General features: G+C 41.4%; 1 protein-coding gene and 1 long non-coding RNA gene across 2 annotated transcripts in view; both read left to right on the top strand.

Annotated features, from left to right (window-relative positions):
- Toll-6 (Toll-like receptor 6) overlaps positions 1–16,813 on the top strand; it is a 254,181-nt gene that overhangs the window by 91,804 nt on the left and 145,564 nt on the right. The window lies entirely within an intron of this gene.
- LOC140224001 (uncharacterized) lies at positions 13,786–16,797 on the top strand. Its single transcript, XR_011899240.1, has 3 exons — positions 13,786–14,226; positions 15,242–15,448; positions 16,388–16,797. It is a non-coding gene; the product is annotated as an uncharacterized lncRNA (long non-coding RNA).

Genomic DNA, 16,813 nt, shown 5'->3' with positions numbered 1-16,813 from the left:
AAAAAAACACTCATGTGTATAGGGAAATTAATGGCACATACGTTGTTTTTAAACTGGGTCAGGATTTATAGTTCCACATTGCAAAATGCAGTCCATATTATGTGGTAATTTAGACGATTTGAATTTAAAGTGAAAAAGGAAATATCTCCATTGTCATCTGGACCCCAAGACCCAAGAATACTTCGACGACAGGACCCGCACGTAGTTTCACCGTAGGAACACATATAGGTATGTGACGTTAATTTAAACATTAATTTCCGTTGTTTTACATATAAGGTTTGATTGAGACCAATAACATTTCATGAGTATCACGCAATAGTACTCCTCTCAAGTTGAACAATTCTAATGTGGTTTTTTCAAAGATTGAGGCGCGAAGCGGCCAGGGGGCACAGCCTCCTAGTTGATAATAATTTCTCACACCCGAGAAATAGTCGTGCAACACTTTGCGCTTCTCCTAAAGCGCCATGAGCTTGAGAGTAAAAGCGTCGAAATAATAAATCGGTGCTTGGCGAAGGGTCGAAATCAATCGGAGCGGACGGTTGCGTTAACACGCCGCAGAGGGGAATTAAATCAAGCGAAGAGGTTGGCATTACCGATATTAAAACCCGCTCACGGGCATGCATGTGGATGAGCTTAAAAAATCATCGCCTCGATGAAATATTACAAAAGTTACCACTCGGTGTGAAGGCGAACTTTTCCCCCTCCACCCCTGCGTCCCACTCTTAAACGCATTTTCTTTCACCTTTGTCTTTCATTTGCGCCTTTTTCCGAAATCTTCGTCTGCTCGTGGGTTTCCTCTGGGAGGGGTTGTAACGCTATGGCATTATCTTATCATCTCACGCTGGCACCATGCATGCAAATTGTCGGTGAAGTTTAAAAAAACACCCATCTCGGCCAATCTCGGCCTGCAACTGTGCAGATTTTATAAAATATTTTGTTATTTCAAATGAACACCTGTCGAATTTTTTATTGATGCTTTTTCTGGTTGCCTTATGCCCTTTGCCTCACCTAGAATATTATTTCAGTTGAATTGAAAACAATATTAGTTTTATTTTTTTTTTTTAGCAATTCAAAAACATAATTTTGAGCCTACACCTACATTGATAAAAATATTTGTGTTCTTTTTGGTTAATATAGGAAGTGTAACACAAACCGACACACATTTTTTGTTGATTTTGGTACAGTTTGCGGTAAGTTTAGCGCAGAAAACAATGAAGAGACTGGAAAAGTACATTCTTCCGTTTGCGACGTTGGTCGCAAACGCTAAAAAAAATAAATATCGCTTAAATCGCTTTTCTTTAAATGTCATTAAGAAAACTAGCTGACATTTTCTCTCGAAAATTTCAACTGAAGGCAAGGTTAATTTCTGTTTTACTTCCCATATTAACCAAACTTTTGTGTTGAAATTTCTCGCGTTGTAGACGAATAGCGCTCCACAGTAAATTGAATTGCCTCATCATAAGTTTAACAAAAACCCAGCAGCTTTTTAGGACATAATTTTCGCCGTTTTTCCGAGCACAAACAATCCACAAAAGATCAGCATTCATTATTTGCTATGACCAGCCACTTTTTCCCCAAACCTGAACAATTCATGATTTTGTTTCTTTTATATTTTTTATTTTCCCGCTGTGGCAAATCATCATAATTCCTTTCAAAATCTATTTCCAAAGCTCCCTTTTAAATTTCACTGGAAATCCGTAAAATTGGTTCATTACATAATACTATACCACATATTAAAAACTTCCTTTCATCGCGATGCAAACTGTATCCTAAGGAAAGTGGGAAAGTAACTAATTAAAAAACGGCTATGAACGTGGTCATGAATATTCAAGGAATATGCCTCGTAATCGTATGTTTTACATCTTCTTAACGCCTTCATATTTTTATTCGTCCGATTGGACTGCATTTTGCAGAAAGGAACCAAGCCACATCAGCGATTGCCAAGTTTAACCGGCACACAATCGATCGAGACAATAGGAGAGGTCGGGCAAAATTTGGAAACTTTAAGAGCTTATAACTCCGTTTACACCCAATTTTGAAGCTCTAAAGGTGGTTCCAGTGGTTTTCTCGTGAAATTTTCTTCTAGAAGCGCCTTTTAAAATTTAAAATGTAACGGAATAAACATCAACAATTGCAGTTTTAGTCAAAGATTTCATGTCCGACCTCTCTGATTGACTCTGATTTGTAATTTTTATACAAAAGAACGTTTGGGAGGCAGGGCCGGATTTACTTACTTGCCACCCATGGGCCGCCTGTATTTTGCCGCCCCCTTCTCATGCGTTTTTCAAATATAAATGCGGTTTAATAATTTTAACTTCCGCCGCGCCGCCGCGCCTTGCTGGCCGTACTATGTTAGGCGCAAGGCGTGAAGTATTCCTATAGTTTTAAGTGCGCCATGCGTTTCACGCCGACCGCTGCTGCACGCACCGTGTTTGACGCAATGCATGAAGTATTCATACAGTCTTGTAGGCGCCATGCGTTTCACGCCGCCCGCTGCTGACCGTAGCGACCGCGCCGACCGCACTGTATTTGACGCAATGCGTGAAGTATTCATGCAGTCTTGTAGGCGCTAATATGTGTTACATGTCAACCGCCACACCGAGGGCTACTCTTTTCCATCTAAAGTCCTCGTCATCATTGCTCTCTGCGCCGCGCCGCCGTTCCAGACCAAATTCCGTGTTCGGTTTCTCTCTTAGTCTTAAATGGACTGGTGAAAGGTGCTGTCTATTGTATCACAGAAAGATGACAAAATTAGACATATACTCTCAGGAAATGAGAGATTTTGTCACCTTTCCTCGTTTGTAATTTTTTTCTGACTCCGATTTTTCTTTATAGCTACATTTAAAAAAAATTGCAAAATTGTTTGCCCCCTAAATCCGGCCCTTTTGGGAGGATTCCTTCGAAAAATTTAAGCAATCTGTTTCGCACTATGCAGAAAATTCATTGCAATTTGCACAGAAATACGCATAAAAGTTTTCATGTAAAAAAAGCAATTACATTTTTTTTTAAAAAAATAAAAAAATAAAATAAAATAAAGAAAATGCAAAAATTCCAAATTATATTTGGCAATGGCCGATGTATCTTGGTTTCTTTCTGCTTAACGCGGTCCAATTAGTACTTTAAAATCATAGTTTTAAAATATTTTCCGAGAGAGGGTAGAAAAAGTGCGCTGCTTCTAAGGTTGAGCCCCAATCACCACTGTACTAAGTTTTGCGTACCTAGATGTACCCAGTGCAGCTGCGCAACCTTGAACTAGTTTTCCACTTAACACGGATCGGGGAGCTCATTTCAAGCGAAGATTTATGGCTTTTTAAAGTCTTCAATTTAGTCGGCAAGCCGAGGACGTGATCGCAATACGCTTCCTAGTCGCACACGGCCTCCTCCTCACCCCGGCCACCAACGATGCCAAATTCCCCTCCATTTCACTCTTAACGAAGCGGAAAAATCCACACAATTTCCACTGACCCGCAACGTCGCCTGGCAAGCGCGAGCCATTTTTTAAGCCGGGCTAATGAAGCGTCAGGAAAAACCAAGCTCGAACGCAGCCGAGATGCCGTATCTCTAGGAAATCTCTGAAATATGACGTATGCACCCCGGTAAAGGGGGATTTTATTTCAGTTTTGAAACCCTCGTCAAAGGTTGACTCACGATGGGAGGGTTGAGCCCCGAGAAAAAGCTCAGCTCCTCTTCCACCAGAAAAATATAAGATGTGACTATGCAATTGGCCGCAATGACCCAGTAGACAAGGTACGAATTCAAGCATTCTAATATACGTTTTTAACCATTTCAGGTTGAACACAATTCATTCATTCAAGTCGCTTTACAGCGCGCCCGGACGCTCTGCGACACCTAATCGCCACTCTTGTATATCGACCCAGAGGTCATCTGGTAAATAGCATCTTGTAATTTCATCTTGAATGCCACCTATCCACGATTTTGCTGGACGTCCCCTGGGTCTTCTCCCAGGAGGAACCCCATCTACTACCTTCGTTTAGTTCGTTGAACACAATTCACGCACCGAAAATTTTAAAAATCTAAATCAACCTCAATTTTCTCCTCTTTTCTGGCGTCCCTTTTCACTGACTCAGATTTCAGTGCATGACAACAAGCATCAAATGGTTGCTGAGACGTATATCGACGGTGTAAGTCGGCAATCACATAACTCGTTTGCAGTGTCTGAAAATCTCCGTCTATGTTATTTTTTTAAAGGAAGACAAATTGACATCATTTCTTGAAGTTTATGCAGAATTTTCTTCGCACAGAGAAGAAAAATCGCGGTATTTTTAAAGAATTGACGTTGAGAAGTTTTCCGTTTAAAAAATAAAGTATGACAGGAAGTCTGCGACGTCGCAAACCGAGTTATGTGATTGCCGACTTATACACCGTCGATATAGAATAAAATTCAGCAAACAAAAACAATTTCTCCACCTTGTTACAAAAATAATTGCTTCAGATCTCATCTTTCATCCACAATCGCTGCACAACAACAATCGTAATGACGGAAACAAAGAAATTACTAATTAACCAGTTAAAAGGTATCGATCTGTAAATGGAAGAAGCCCTGAGTCTGACTCCAGGAAGCCCTTTGAATTTTGATACACCCGCAAAGTGGCAAATCGTCCTCTCGGTCCCTTTGCACCTCCCCCTGGCGCGAGACCCGCCGCAAAAACAGCCTTCGAGTGCAGATACCCCGACATTTTCACCCCTTCAATGAGCCCTCAAGCCCTCCAGCGCACTCAAATTGTCCTGAAATAATCTAGAGCATATTAAAGCCCCTCAGATACCTTTGATAACGTAAAGCCTCGAGTTTGGCTGGGCGCTTTGCCCGCCCTGTTTTATGAGGGCATTATCAATACCGCCGCGATATGGAAGAACATCGTATGAGCCCTCAGACGTTGCCAAGTTTCCTTCGATAAAAACCGAGTTTACTGGAAAAATTGTGAATATTTTCCCCCAAAATTTTCGGACTCTTCTGTACACAATTTAATCTAAAACATCCGAAGATTTCAGTGAGAAATGTGAGTGAATGTCATCAAAAAAACATGTTTTATCAAGGGAAGTTTGGCAACTCTCGAAAGTTCGTACGGCGTTCTTCCTTACCACGGCAGAAAACGGCCCAGAACGCCTCACCTCCGCACCCTAATAAAGTGCTTGGCATAATAGCAAGAATGTATACCATTTTCGCCACTTATAAGTCCAGGAATTATGAAACACCCGAATGTGAGCGGGCACTAAATATGGTAACGATACAGCTTAACGATCCAATAAAACGATGCTTTGCGGGCGGCCGAAAAGGATTTAACGAGGTAAATTTGGTTATTTCGTCGCGGAGATAAACTTGGGTTAGGACCTCAGTTCTGAGCTAAATTTTTAGTCTGCGACTATCTCCGGAGCAAATATTGAACTTTGAGTGCTTATCGAGCGACCCTGATCGGTAACCGATACCGCGAGATAGGTTTTGTCAAAGGAGGTGAGTCCATAAACTCGCGATAAAAATTCAAACATCGGCCCACAACGCTTGGCTCGTTAACCAGTGGACAAAATGTGGGTTAGTTCGGGATGTGAAATAAACGCTTATTGATACTTGTGAAATTATAATATTTTTTATTGTTTTTTGATTGATCGAAATTCGACGGTTGGAGGGCACAAAATTCATGGCATGATTGCATAATGATGGTTTCTGTTTTGGATTACATTTCTTAATTAGAATTACGATCTCCGGCACATCCGTAAGTATACTTATGTAAGTACATAGAGTGCTCCCATTTCATGTCCGTCAAAAGTTCCGGGATTCGGAACTTTTGTGTTCCGATTTTTCCCACTCTAACGTCGAAAGTTCCGGGATTCTTTTTAGATTTTTCAAAAGTTTCGGAAAAATTTCAGGAAAATCTCAAAAATTCCGAAATTCAGTACACTGGAAAAAAAACACATTGGATCTAGAGTCCAGACTCTTAAAAACATCGACAAGAAAAAGTACTCTTGATTCAATCAGATTTAAGCTTAAATCAAGAACCAAGCCTCTTAATTTAAGCGTATTTCGTTTTGATTCAAGCAAAAATCCGATTGAATCAAGAGTATTTTTTCCTGTCAATGTTTTCAAGAGTCTGGACTCTAGATCCAATGTGTTTTTTTTCCAGTGTACTAGTTCCGGGAAAAAGGAGCACTGGAGGAAACTAATGGCACATATGACGTCGTTGAGATGACGTCAATCCTGCTGAGAGTCGGCATTTCGCCGAAAAAAAATTGAATTTGATTTAACATTCTGTACGTAAAGAAAGTGTGCGAGAACTTAAAAGATGTTGAATTACCCGCTTTAGCAGTTACTTTAGCAGTGCCAGGATGTAAAACTAACCGCTATGGCGGGTAATTCAGCATTTTACGAGTACTCGTTCACTTTTCCTGCATCCAGAATGTTGGTCCTAAACGGCCGACGCATGGATCTTTGAACATTAAAAAGAAATACTGTGTCGAAACCTTGAGTACCCTCTGGGAGAGACGCGAGCAAGGGGTGGAAAATTTAAGCTCAATTTTTTCGGGGCGGGATTAAAGGCCGATAATCCGCGGCGGGAATTTCATTTGCGGCTTATACTCCGCGGTGACTGTTTTGACAGATCCTGTTTTCTTTGCGACTTATTGCGTCAAGCCGGAGGAGCAGTGGGGAAGAGGCCGGGGTCTCGAAGACGATAAATATTATTTATTGCCCGCGCTCTAGTATTTGGATAGAAACCCTAAATTCCGAGTTTCCGCCGCTGCTCCTGTCAGATTAGCCTCCAAATCGGGCCCGAATCTTCCTCGCATAATAAAGATTCCAGGCCCGATTTCGTTCCGCAAGATATTTCCGTTCCAATCGGCATGGCAGTGATTTCCATTGTGATCCCCCCTGTCCGTTGCCAAATGGCCTTCCACCGAGTTCATGCATGTAAGAAAGTGCTTGAAAGTTCCCTTCCCCTTTTGTCTTAAGGAAAAGTTTTCTATACCCTAGGGATAATATTTTTTTGCTCTAATTAAATTTACAATTTAGTCTTTTCAAACAATTTTCTTCACAAACGAACATTGCTGTGTCATTGAAAACAAAGTGATCATTGCTTGGTGAAATAAACTTGATTCAGATAAAAGAAATTTGAGGCTACACTCATTTTATATAATCTAATATGAAATTCAAAAAAGTTTTGCGAAATTATTTAAAGATTGAACATATATCTGTAAAATATTTTAGCATTTTGTACCTAACCTAACCACCTCTTTCGGGACATTAAACACCCTGGGGTTTTTAGATTCATGGAAAAAATCTACTATTGAACATTTCTCTTTATGGACATTTACTTACTATGGACAAAATGCATTGGACATTTTAGACCGGACAATGTTGCAATGGACATTCCTTGTTGGACGTTTTGTAGACCCTCTTTGTCATTTCTGATTTTAACTACCTCCTTCGGGACATTAATTTCACACCCTGGGGTTTTTAGATTCATGGAAAAAATCTACTATTGGACATTTTTCTTTATGGACATTTACTTACTATGGACAAAATGCATTGGACATTTTAGAGCGGACAATGTTGCAATGGACATTCCCCGTTGGACGTTTTGTAAATTGGACATTTAGAATAGGACATTTCCACTGAGCACCACAGTGTTCTTAGTGCAGAGTCTCCAAAATATAGTGGACCCCATTCTGAGATCTATCTCAATTTAATATTTCTATGAACGCAACGCGCGACAACAAGGCACCCCGGGGCCCCGCTGTTGCACCAACGCAACGCACCGGCACCGCGTCGACACATCATTCCGCGTTGCTCCGCACCTCAGGTTTTCCCACATTACACAGCTTCCATCATACGATTGTTGCCGCCTGAAAACAATTTCACGCACCCCCTCCCTCCCCGGGCCACTCACGGACGATCAACGGAATGATTTCTGTCTCGACAAATATCCCAGATGCAGATGCGGATCCGTCGCATGAATGGGCTCCCGTTTCGTTCTCGAAAGACCCCAAGCGCCGGGAACTCATGAGCCCCAGCGACAGTGTTGTATAATGGGAGGCGAGGGTCACGAGGCTTCGGGGGGTGCGTGGGGTGGTTGCAAGGAGTCAGGAAGACAGAGGAAGTCTCGGTGGGGTAGCGCGGGAGGGGCGGGGGTAGCGAAGGCGTGGAATTTTCTGCACGGGTTCACGCAACTTGGGGGATCTTTGTTGGGACTTATAATTCGCTTTTTCGTCAGCCGCTCCGACGATTCATCCCTGCGGGACGCTCGAGTTTTCGGCGGGGAGGCTCCCCCGCCTCGAGGCACTCGCTGAAATGGACGTCTTCGTGCTGAAAGGAACTATGTTACGCGCAATCCTTGTGCACTTAGTTCCTTTTAGCATAAATATGTTCGAATCATGGCTCCCGCGAATTTGATTGGTGAGGGGCCGGTTTCGAGATGTTCGTCTCGGCGAGCTCGTCCTTGTGTAATCTTTCCGATGGAAGGCGGAAAGTTACTTGTGGGTGGGGCTCGCACTTTTATGTTTGTGAAGTTAGCATCCCGGATTCAAAGTTTTAAATTTCAATTTTGCTCATCATTGTTGATTATTTGCTAACCTAAATACTTTTTCGTACACTGAATAAAAATTCTCGGCGTTTTACCAAGGCCCGTTGGTACCTTTACCATATCACTTATTTACCAATTATTGGTAATTTTACCAAGACAGACTGGTAGCTTACCTAAAAACCGGTATTTTTACTGTTTTTTTTTTTTCCAGGTAAGAATACCACTTTCATTGGTAACCAATTCCCGGTAACTTTGCCATTTTATCTCGGTACTTCTACCACAGTCGATAAAAAATATTGGCGTTTTCACCAAGGTCCAGTAAAATTACCGAGAAAGTTCAATAATTTTACCGAGATTTCTCAGTAAAATTACCAATTCCACGGATGGTAAATTTACCACGAAAAAACTGGGATTAAGGAGAACCCTGAATTCTTGGCAATTTTACCCTTTTCTTAGTAAATACACAGATATTTTTTTTTTCAGTGTATTTTGCAAAAAAAAAAAAAAAAAAAAAAAAAAAATTGCGTTTGAAATTTCAGAGAGGTCATTGTCCCTAGTGCCATCATTTTGTCCGATTGAGAGAGTATTGGTCTTGAACAAAGCAAATCATTTTCGCATCTTTCATCAGGTCCTTTTCTGTGGTTGTTCGTCCTCCTCTCTCCCAAAAATGAAGGGGGTAAAAGAAAAATAGTATGCAAATTTTGGAAAACAACAAATGAAGTACCTTCATTTGGACGCAGTTCTACTAAATAGGACTAAGCGCGCCAATTTCAGTTCCTTTTGAGGATTTCAGAATCCCGGATAGCGCGTTCTGTCAAACGGAACTAAGCGCCATGAAAAAGCATTGTTAGCATAGGACGGAACGAGCTTCGCGGTCTGCAGCACCTGCCAATCCAAACCCCCCCCCCCCCCCCCCGCCTCAAATGCAGCTTGGTTCCGTTTAGCAGAAATACGGTCATTTTGTACAATTTAGGTAAAATCGATCTCAAATAATGCATAATTATTTGCTATTCTTCGCTCAGCTTTTTGATTTTTATCATATGTCAATACTAACTTCCCTGGTAAAAATTGGCGATAAGAGCTGCGTTTCAAAATACCTTAGGAATTCTTATAGCCGGCTAAAAAAGGCTACAGAAAATCATATAGCTGGCTGTAGGATGTGGAGAAAATCATACGGCCGGGCTGTACGAAGCGATAAAAAAGTATGTAGCCGGGCTATAGTTCCTATCGCCGGGCTTTACACTTTATCGCCTGGCTGTTGCTTTTTCGCCATCGATTATAAGAGGCTATAAGAAACTAGGGGGCTACGCCCCCTGGCCGCTACGCGGCCTAACCCCCTGAAGGCGCTCCGCGCCATCAATGGGCCGCTTCGCGGCCCTATTTTTACCCTCCTATCAGTGTTAGTTTTATTTTTCCCCTAAACAATTACGATATGAGGTATACTTTAATTTTAAACTTTACTTAAAATTACTTTAAAATTAAAAGGACGCGTTTTGGAATGACTGCTTGGTGAAATATTGCAGTAAAACAATGAACAATGATAGTCAGGTAATAATTAAGATTTCATGAGTCGGGGATCGAACCCACACCGAGTTTAAAGTGGACGCATTCGACGTCTTATACGACTCGGTCTCCGCTCGGCGTGAGGGATTTAGCGCGAATCTTGTGTAGATAAGTGTATAGCTGATGCGCAGGCTACACAGCTACTGCGCAACCTCCTCGACCACTGCGCATCCTCCCGCGCATAGCGGTAGCAGTACCGGAGCATTCTACAGGGTTATCCAGAAGTCTGGGACCCCCCTTATAACTTTTGAACAAAAAATGATAGAGATTCGAAATTTGGGGAATATTCCTAGGTCAAAGGGAACTACTTTTTGGCGTACCCAAAATTTTGGGGGGCGCCCCCCCTGAGGGGGGCGGACCCTAACTTTTTTTTTCAAATGGGAACCCCTATCTTGTGATACATCATTCGAAAGGGCTTAAAAAAAGAAAACTTTTGGCGCAAACCGATTGTCGATACCTCCATTTTTAACAAAATGGCGGCCAAAAAATGGCGGCTCATTCAAAAGTCTGGGCCTCCGCTCATAACTCATGAACAAAAAATGCTAGGGATTCGAAATTTGGAGAATATTCCTAGGTGAAAGGGAACTACTTTTTGGCGTACCCAAAATTTCGGGGGCGGCCCCCCTAAAGGGGGGGGGCGGACCCTAACCCCTTTTTTTTCAAATAGGAACCCCTATCTTGTGATACATCATTCGAAAGGGCTTGAAAAAAGAAAACTTTTGGCGCAAACCAATTGTCGATACCTCAATTTTTAACAAAATGGCGGAAATGCGGATTTTGGTTATTTACCGTCGTTGGGAACTTATTTTCCCGCCATTTTTCGGCCGCCATCTTGGAAAAGCTCGGGTATTTTGCAAATCCAATATCGTATTTGTTTTTTTCGTGCCCGAAAACCTGTGGAAACCAAGTTTCAAGCGAATCCGACGGTAAATAACCAAAAAAAAGCATTTCCGCCATTTTTTTGGCCGCCATTTTGTTAAAAATTGAGGTATCGACAATTGGTTTGCGCCAAAAGTTTTCTTTTTTCAAGCCCTTTCGAATGATGTATCACAAGATAGGGGTTCCTATTTGAAAAAAAAGGGTTAGGGTCCGCTCCCCCCCCTCAGGGGGGCCGCCCCTCGAAATTTTGGGTACGCCAAAAAGTAGTTCCCTTTCACCTAGGAATATTCCCCAAATTTCGAATCCCTAGCATTTTTTGTTCATGAGTTATGAGCGGAGGCCCAGACTTTTGAATGAGCCGCCATTTTTTGGCCGCCATTTTGTTAAAAATGGAGGTATCGACAATCGGTTTGCGCCAAAAGTTTTCTTTTTTTAAGCCCTTTCGAATGATGTATCACAAGATAGGGGTTCCTATTTGGAAAAAAAAAGTTGGGGTCCGCCCCCCCTCAGGGGGGGCGCCCCCCAAAATTTTGGGTACGCCAAAAAGTAGTTCCCTTTAACCTAGGAATATTCCCCAAATTTCAAATCTCTATCATTTTTTATTCAAAAGTTATAAGGGGGGTCCAGACTTCTGGATAACCCTGTATAAACTCACTCACTTTTATAACGTGATTTTAAAAAAACCTGGGTCCTTTTTCCAAAATCTGATTACAGCGGGCTCATCTAGAGCCTATTACCTGTCGATTTACACAAAAATCATGGAAATCGGCCCGGTAGAACGCTCAAACGAACTATGACAAAAAGTATAAATTTACATTGTTTAAATGGGAGAATTCGCAACTTTACCACGTAATATAAAAAAAACCTGGGCCATATTTTGAAAATCTGAAAAGAGTTGGCTTATCTAGAGACAATTGCCCATCGATAACCGCAAAAATCATGAAAATCGGCCGGTAGAACGCTGGAACTAAGCGTTGCAGTTTCGCAAAATTAGGAGGTCTTGGAGCTTATAGTATAGAAGATTGTGTTTTGTGTGCCTAGGAAATCATTAAGTTTGATACGGAACCACCTTAATATTTACAAAACACAGATTATACTTTCCTTTAATACATATTTTTTTTCATAAATTAAAATGAGAATAATCCATACAGGATGTGCAAACATTGCAAAATCGTGCATGAGTTGAATAACGCCGACTCAGCCGGATTAAATATTAGAGCCTAACCCAAAGCGGAGCGGCGACGCACTGGCGCCTACAAACCTAACAGGGATACTTCACGCATTCCGCAACGCGTGAAGTATCCCTGTTAGGTTTGTAGGCGCCAATGCGTGTTTCGCGCTGGCTGCCCGCCTGCCACGGCGCTTGAAGCAACTATTTCACACCAGAGGTATTGCACAGTATCATACAAAACTGAAGGCGCTCTAATATATTAGTAATGGCAGGCATCCATCAAAAGTACGGAGCTTTCCTCGCAAAATAAATCAAGATACTACAGCCCAAAAAGAGAGCGGTAGTCCAAAAACTCAAGTCCTAGCATCCGTAATTAGTAACGTTTAGCATACACTTTATCACCTGGCTGTTGCTTAATCGCCATCGGCTATAAAAGGCTATAAGAAATTGTGTAGCCGGCTATAGAAGCTATTGGAAATCTTACAGCCGGCTGTAGGTCTATGATATTTTGGAACACAGATTCTACTGCCAATTTTTACCAGGGTCAAAATTATTGTTTGTTGACATTGGGGAACTAACAAAAGCAGCACCACCACCCTCTGTATGAGCTACATTTGCTGTATGAGCTAAAATCCATCTCAAATGGCCCGGAATCAGTTGCTCACCATTATATACTACGTTGTTTACTTGAGAATTTTTTTTATGAACGTTTGGGTGTCCACACGGAATTTCTCCTTAACGAAGTCTATTCGAGTTGTACTAACCTCTGTTTAAGGCTTTAAGGTGATATTTAAGACAATGAAGCAATTAGTAACTGTTTTGTTTTATTTGGAGACACTATCATTTAAAAATCCTCAAAATTCACATCACAGTGGGTCAGACATTCATTGGCCCAAGACCCAAGTGAACACCTCAAAACGGACGATAACATAAAGATGTGAATATGAAAAATGCTTTAAAATATGTCCTAATATCTAATCACCAATTGATTGATCGACAATCAGATCATTCCTGGAAGTAGGAAGGATGCACCTTAAAGTATAAGGCCAAGGGGAGTATTGTTTTCATTGCACACCAATATCCGGACACCCCGAAGGTGTCGCCAAGCCGGAGGTACGTCCGCTTTCTGACCAAGTGGGAGGTTATGAATGACCCTCGAGAAAGGGCGTAAACACAAACGCGACCACCTTTACTTTCATTCACTCCGATTCGGTTTGCGCAGGAGCTCCGACATAATAGACCTGGTCACGGACGAGCGAACAATGAAAAACCGAAGGAACACGGGGTGCGCGCCCTGCCGCATGAAAGACCCCCGCCCCGGAGGGGGGAAGGGGGGCGCCCCCGGAGTCCAGGACGCTGGTCAATCTGTTACAATTATCACGGCCGTCACCCCCTGGTTTTCCTATTAGTCAGACCCCTCGCATCTCGGCTGACAAACAAATCATCAAGGAACCACTTTGCATACAAGTTGAATATCCCGCGCCACAACCGCCGCCGCCGCGCCATAACCTGCCCCGCCGCACGCTCCTAGATAATGCGTGGTGGATTGACCGAGGTGGGATGAAGGAGCTGTTAAGGTGATTCCAAGTGATCTAGGGACAGCTCGTATCCGCGCAGAGAGCGCCACTAGTCGTTTTTCTGAAGCGACCAGTAAATCGTCTATTACTTCAAATTCCCTGCGAAGATTTCCCAAATCGGATCCATAACTTATAGCTAATTTTTTGTATTATTTTTTGATGTATTTTTCATCGAGATTGATTCAGTTTACGAGGTGAAAGTACGGTAACAGATTTTGAGGTGAGGAAAAGCGGCCGTGAGAAAAGTGACCGCCATGATTGTTGTTGTTTTGTTTACCTAACTTTAGGTTATGTCTTCTGTTTATCTGCACAATATACAATGTTCAAATTGTTTATCTGATAAAGACTCTACCGCCTTTACGTATAAGGAATAGAATTTCCCGTTTTTTTCTTGCTTGTTATTCTAATGCCATCATTGTGGAAAAATCGCGTGTGGAACTTGTGTTTAACAAGATTTTGGGACGGAATCGAGCGCACTGGACCTGCTCACCGCACTGTAACTTAGGTAAGTTCTTACACTCTATTTACTTCTTCAAACGCAACCCCTATTATTCCAGTAGGCGGAAATACTTTAGAGGAACAAGCAAAATATACGGAGACTGGGGTGAACACTATATTTGCGCCAACAATTCTCATTAGTTGGTAAATGAAAGCGCTGTATGTTCCGAGTATGTTTATGCACTCTCAGAGACGAACCAAAGACCTATCTTGAATCATGAATTAAAATCAATGAGCAAAGACAGCTAGATTTCCGACCCCACACCTTAAAAGGCTGAAATCTTTTGACAAGGATACCAGCGAAGGAATAGCGCGACACTGACTATGTTGTAAGGGGATGGTGGCTGACCCAAAAATTCAAAGGGGAAGTTTTATGCATTTTTAAAAAATATATGTGTGTTCAGTGAATTTTTCCTGTTGCTTACCTAACTTTCAGTATCTCTGGAATATTAAGTCAATTGTAATTGGACTGCGTTAAACAGAAAGGAACCAAGCCACATCAGCTATTGCCAAATTTAATCGGGCAATTTAAATTTTTACATGAAAACGGTTGTGCGGATTTTTGTGCAAATTTCAGTGGATTTTCTCTAGAGTATGAAGCTAATTCCTTAAAAATTTCAAAGGAATCCACACAAACGTCCTCTCGTAAAAAACTAAATGGCCCGGTTAACTTTGGCAATAGCTGATGTGGCTTGGTTCCTTTCTGTTTAACGCGGTCCAATTGAAGTATGCTCTGACCGAACTTTGATTTGGTTCATTGAATGAGAGGATGGACACGATAATAGAAATTACTTAAACGGTAAGTAATTTTAGAAAGGAAATGAATGCTTGAACAGGTAAGAGGTACCTTCAATTTCTGGATAATATGAGCTTTGCAGTTGAGGGAGGGACGATCGAGTAGATTATTAAGAGTGCCTACTTAGGTACTTGGCTTATTTTACAGAAATTTTCTATACAATGTTCTGCTCTGAAAAACCATCCTTTGCCATTCATTTCATCAGGAATGCATGTTTCTTTTCCAGGAGGTGTCCAAGTGTCAAGTCAAAGGATCATACTGATGCAGCATTAATTTTAGTGAATCCTGTCACTCTCTACTGGGATTCTCTGTAAGGACATTGCCAGAACCGGACGTTTAACTCAATGAACACCAATTCTTGTGATCTGATCCAACCAGAGTGGGCACCAGTGACCTTTGGACCTTTGGAGATAGAGGGTGCTCTCCAGAAAAGGTAAGGGATTTTGCAAAATATCTACGCGATATTTTTGTATTCTGCAAAATTTTATCAACATTTTTTCTGTGAAATCAAAGAATGTAAAAGATCTCTCCTTGAAGCTGTAGGTGTGCCCCACTACCCCAGGTGGGTGCCTTCCCTTGCTCACTGACCCTCCTTGATGCAAGTGCACTGCGACCCCCTACCTCCCTCAGAAAGAAAATTCATAATTCGCCTCATGCCAACTCTGAAATTGGTGAACTCTCTCCAAGGAGGTAAGGAAAGAAAAAATTAGCTAATTAGTGAATCCACGTTCATTAATCACAGAGACTATGTGAGTAGCTCAGATCTAGAGGGTCGTAACACACTGTTTTGAGAAATTTAGCTAAGTACACGGGTCTATTCAAAATAAGTTCAAGAAGAGTTCTGTACGGTAGAAATTGTTTGTGCACCTCCAAATGCAATGTGCTTATACCTCCGCTCATGCTTTATTAATTTTTTAAGGAATACATGAACCAACAGTTTTCCTTAAAATATTCTGTATAATTTCTAACACAATCGTAAATATTTTCATAACAATTTGAATTATATATTTTTGTCAGTTTATTTTTCAGAAGAACAAAAAATATAATAGAAGGCTTTTGAAACGTTTCAATGGAAGGATATTTTTCGGCCTTAGCCATTGCACTCTGTTCTCTATTGTCCTTTTCTACCAAGAATTCTCATGAGAGGCGAAGAATCAGTGAATTATTGTTGGGAATCCCCTCCCTTCTCCTGGGAGGTTTCTGTGATTTTCATTCCCCTCTTCTCCTGTAACTTCCGGATGTGGCAATCAAATCGGATTGTCTTGTTGGCTACCTTCCATGTCTTTGTGCTCGTCAAATGCTACTTAACAATAATCATTTTCTAAACTGTTTAGTTTTTAATTTTGATGAAATACCTTATGTTCTTTTGCAGAGAGACCACCCCAGTCATATGAATCAGACAATCCTGTGCTCCCATATTCCAGAACTGGAACTGGACTTAGAGTAAATGCTGGGTCTATCTTGTCGCTATCGGTGAAATTTTCCACATCTCAGTAGGGACTGACTGGCTTCAAATTTTCTTCAGACGCCACAAGGAGCATCGTTTTCCCCCTTAGTCTTACCTATCTTACTTTTTTTAGTTCTAGAAATTACTCTTTAAATTTAATCGCTAAAACTCAAACGTTACATGTAGGTATCCTAAAGGGTTAGAAATCAGAGTATCATAGTATTTGAAGTTAGAATAAATAAGTCATAGTTAGAATGGTCTGGCAGCGTCTCTCTTAATGTGTGTAAATTTTCTCTCATTATCTTAATAAATTTTTTATTTTCTTTCTTAGATAAGTTTTGCTGGTTTTCA

The sequence above is a fragment of the Bemisia tabaci genome, chromosome 2 (assembly GCF_918797505.1).
Source record: "Bemisia tabaci chromosome 2, PGI_BMITA_v3".
NCBI classification, from domain to species: Eukaryota; Metazoa; Arthropoda; class Insecta; order Hemiptera; family Aleyrodidae; genus Bemisia; species Bemisia tabaci.
The sequence above is the reverse complement of the archived record's forward strand: the minus strand, read 5'-3'. Positions and strand labels throughout refer to the sequence as shown.